The sequence below is a fragment of the Lissotriton vulgaris genome, chromosome 8, assembly GCF_964263255.1.
Source record: "Lissotriton vulgaris chromosome 8, aLisVul1.2, whole genome shotgun sequence".
Lineage (NCBI taxonomy): Eukaryota > Metazoa > Chordata > Amphibia > Caudata > Salamandridae > Lissotriton > Lissotriton vulgaris.
Window position 1 is genome coordinate 1,330,491,876 of NC_141696.1, and position 5,101 is coordinate 1,330,496,976.

The following is a 5,101-nucleotide window of genomic DNA, read 5'->3' on the forward strand; positions in this document are numbered from 1 at the left end:
GCAGAGCGTCAAAAACGTGGTTGGCAAAGTGTGTGAATAACATGCTTTAAACGGCAGGAAACCAAGACGATCTAGAAATGCAATCCTAAAATGGCGGCACGCAGCATACCCTGCACAGGGTGGCTCTCGGCACGTTAGTGCTGGGCAACCGTATGTGAGTGCCGTTGAAGCAGCTAAGTTCCCACAGACGTCAGAATGGCCACTGAGGTGCTCCTCGCGACATCGAGGTAAGCATTAAGCGCATTACCTAGCTCGCGCACTGTTTTTGAAAGACAATGTGACCGTTGAACTGTCCCCTGCAGCGCGGCGAGAAAAGAAAGAACAATGCAAAAACTAACTTTAAAAAGTTAAAGTTCAATACACTGTACCTCAGCAGACATGCCGCAATGATATCATATGAAAGAAGTCTGCCTCAAGTTACTTAGGGTGAAAATTGCAAAAAACACAGTTGATGGACAGAATGTTGAACATACATTCATACATTCACCCCAGTACAAGGATCTGGGCCTAAATCCATCGTTTTTTTGCACTCCACACCACCCTGGGTTAGACACTGGCTATATGCAAATCAGCTCTGACCCTGTGCCTCATGGGAACAGTCCAGTCCGAACTACCAAGCCATGTCTTTCCCAGACTGGAATCAAGCATCCAAGGACCGGTTTCTGGCTATCAGCCTTCATCAGCCTGGATAGCTTGACTCCAGTGGTGTGGAGAGCCGGGGACTCACGTCTGAGTATACCCAGCACACTCGGTGTGAAAATTGCAAAAAACACAGTTGATGGACAGAATGTAGAGCAATGTCATACATTCACCCCAGTACAAGGATCTGGGCCTAAATCCATCGTATTTTTGCACTCCACACCACCCTGGGTTAGACACTGGCTATATGCAAATCAGCTCTGACCCTGTGCCTCATGGGAACAATCCAGTCCGAACTACCAAGCCATGTCTTTCCCAGACCGGAATCAAGCATCCAAGGACCGGTTTCTGGCTATCAGCCTTCATCAGCCTGGATAGCTTGACTCCAGTGGTGTGGAGAGCCTGGGACTCACGTCTGAGTATACCCAGCACACTCAGGGTGAAAATTGCAAAAAACACAGTTGATGGACAGAATGTAGAACAATGTCATACATTCACCCCAGTACAAGGATCTGGGCCTAAAGCCATCGTTTTTTTGCACTCTACACCACCCTGGGTTAGACACTGGCTATATGCAAATCAGCTCTGACCCTGTGCCTCATGGGAACAGTCCAGTCCGAATTACCAAGCCATGTCTTTCCCAGACCGGAATGAAGCATCCAAGGACCGGTTTCTGGCTATCAGCCTTCATCAGCCTGAATAGCTTAACTCCAGTGGTGTGGAGAGCCTGGGACTCACGTCTGAGTATACCCAGCACACTCAGGGTGAAAATTGCAAAAAACACAGTTGATGGACAGAATGTAGAACAATGTCATACATTCACCCCAGTACAAGGATCTGGGCCTAAATCCATCGTTTTTTTGCACTACACACCACCCTGGGTTAGACACTGGCTATATGCAAATCAGCTCTGACCCTGTGCCTCATGGGAACAGTCCAGTCCAAACTACCAAGCCATGTCTTTCCCAGACCGGAATCAAGCATCCAAGGACCGGTTTCTGGCTATCAGCCTTCATCAGCCTGGATAGCTTGACTCCAGTGGTGTGGAAAGCCTGGGACTCACGTCTGAGTATACCCAGCACACTCGGGGTGAAAATTGCAAAAAACAAGTTACTTAGCACTTCAATCTTGGGACAATACCACCTTCACACAGGCCGCAGGTTCAGAGGCATCACTTGCCTCTGCATTTATTAATCAGCGTAATAGCCTGTTTTCCTCTGCACACTCCAGACCGGCTCACTAGGGGTGTCTGTCGGTCTTCCCACAACAGTCAGTTGTTGGCAATTCCTGAGCACCAAAAAAAAGTTAACAACCTCCGTAAAACTCCACAAATGTCGGCGCTGACGTCCCACGCAGGCCAAATGGTGCCAGTTGGTCACTGAAATGTCCCCCATTCATCGGTAAGATGTAGTCCGGTTTCTACAAAAATGCAAATTAGCTCACCTACAGACCGATATGTTGAAGTACGTCGCAAACACAGGGAGTGGTCCTTGACTTACTGTTGAAACACTCACCGATGGTAGCTGTTGTGAAGGTTACTGCTAGCGCTTGGCAAATCCGTGAAAGTAGGCACATCACATGCTCATGGGATACCCAACCATGCCCATACTGCGAACTGTCAAGGCTCAAAAGTCGAAGAAACACAGAAGAGTGATCAGGCCAGCTGAGTTTCAGACGTTTTTGTTGCTGGAGACAATCCAGATGACAGCAAGATGACAATAGGTTCCTTCAAAGCAGTTGGCTCCTTCACAAACAAAGGCCCAGGTGCAGGCTGTTCAAGATGAAACAGGACACTGGTGGGGTCAGCCGGGCGTTACCTTTCTGCTTATGTATAATTCCAAAATGTCTTTAGTTCCTTTTCTTGTAGAAGCTTCCTTAGTTCACACGTAGGTTCAACCTCTTCAAAATGCCGCCAAGTTGTGTTAAATGAAGATGCACAGTCCACTGTGTAGGTTAAGATCCTTTATTGTAAGTTCCTTCCAAGATAATAAGTACAGAAGTAAAACCCCACCAGGAGCCAGCTGTTAGCAGCTCAGCCTGAGATGACCAACTGCCACAGTAAGTTAGAGAGAGGCACTGTGAGCCAGAGGGACACCCAGACATTCTATGTCACAGATATCATAGTACAGTCTATCCAGAGAAGAACAGTGGAGAGGACATTTACTACACAGGACATGGAGGGGAAACAAAATCAAACCTTGATATACAAGTTGGCGAATGGATACTATAAAAAGCTGATAATATGGCAGCAAATAGAGACCATGTGTATAAGCAATTCATTACTAGGTAAAACGCAGTATATATTGCAAAGTGAAAATTGTTAAATTCTTTAATATGACAGATATGTGCATACCAGGGTATTTACATATTTACAAGGACACGTCTGACATCCGATAGTTCTAATGTACCAAATGGCCTCCTGTACAAGGCAAAAGTCGTACACCAAGAATAACATTAAGAAAGGTTCGGTACATACAGCTTAGATCTGTATGGGCCCTTCACAGCCTTTGCTTTGATGCATTATAGTATGTGTGAAATTGACGGTGGGACAGAAAATGTAAAAAAGTGATTTTTTTGTTTAGCCAAACATTGAGGTCTATCACAGAGCTGTAATAAAATGTGCCTTTTCAATGTATATTGCAGACACTATTCCACCAGTTCAAACATTCTTAAACCAACAGCCCTTTGACCCATCAGCCATTTGCCACTGATTTCTGATAGCAAAGCCCGCTGAGGCTCCACAGTAGAAAACTTGGTGGTTGCCCACCTCCAAATGAGGCAAGGGAATCACATGTGTTGGGATGGGAACCCCACACAGTTAAGCTGGCTTGCCTGCTCCACCAAACCTTATATTAGCTCATTACTCTACTCTTAAGTACTACAATTGTATACAAAATTATGCTCCTCACCTCAATTTCATCAATGGCCTCATCTCTTTTTTTCCCTGAAATTATTATTTCATCTAAGAGGCCTTCCTCTTAGACCTTTTTGGCGTTAAGCTTCAGTTTCCTGTTAGGGTAGATGCATAAGGGATCAAAGGTATTTGAGTGAAATAAGCAAATCTCAAATACCACATTTGTCCTGTTGTTCTGGAAGTGTCATCAATCTGCAATTACTCCACTCATGCCCCACCTTAAGGATGTTACAGGAGTTCTAAGTGGAGAAAGGTAAGGGTGGTCCTTTTATTATCATGTGTCTGTTGTGCCAAATGAACATTTCTAAATATATATTGGTGGGATTATGCAGATATGTTGTGTGTCAATGCATTCCACTCAAACATGAAAATAATTTGTGCCAGTGTGAAGGGGCGTTTGTTGCTCTTCTAATATAACTCAAGCAGTTTTAAGTTTTAAGTTTTAAGTTTATGACTTTCTTCAAGCCACAACAAAACTGCAAAGTGTAAATTCCATACAGCACGGGTTGGAACTAGGGAAGTTCACCCTCTCCACATCCTCAGCTTCTAGAGTGTGGCACTGTCTGCTGGGGATATCCTTTTAGCCTTTATGAATTTGTAAAGTATTTTATGTACTTCTTTAAGGAAAACACTGGATCATGTAATGGACAATCCTGGAGGCGGACAGAGTACCAAAAAATTTAGCTTAGTTTTTTTTGTGGATTCCAAAGGACCTTTCCACAACAAACAATGCTCACTTCACTTATTAACATTTTCTTTCATTTTTTTTCTTCTTTTTAATGCCCATGATTATGGTTTCATTCACAGAGCAGCATATTAATATCTTGATATATCATGGTTTGTATTTCTCCCAAACTAACAAGAGCTATGAGAATGTACCTTCCTTCAAGAGGATTTTCCGAAGCAAATTCAGTTTTATCTGAGACAATACCTTCTGATTATTTTCCCAATGAAAACAAGTTTTAAGTAACCCCGAACAGGTCCTTATGCCAGTTCACCCTGCGATAGTTCTCCTGTCCAGCTTGCCCACAGTCTGCTACCCTTTGCTGCCTTAGGTTGTGTTTACTCTGCTCAGATGCTGCATTGTTTTCTACTTGCTTTCTGCTAGTTTTTCAGCCTTTTTCTACCCACTTATGTCCTCTATTTATGTCTCTCTCTGCTTGTTCTTCCCATTATTTTGCATCTTTCTGCTTGTTTCTGATATATATTTTGCCTCTTTATGCTTGAATCTGACCCTTAATTTTCCTCTTTCCGCTAGTTTCTGCCCATTATTGTTCCTCTTCTTGCTCATATCTGGCCTTTATTTTTCCTCTTTCTGCTAATTACTGACCGTTATATCTCCTCTTTCTGCTCATTCCTGACCTTATTTTTTCCTCTTTCTTTTCTTTTCTGATCTTTATTTTTTCTTTTCCTGCTCGTTACTTCCCTCTTTCTGCCATTCCTTCCTACCGCTGTTTCCCTCCTCCAAACCAGCGCCCGCACTCCCCCAAGGACCTAATTAATGGCTGCTCCCCCTGCAATAATTCTCCTGACCAGCTTGCCCACAGT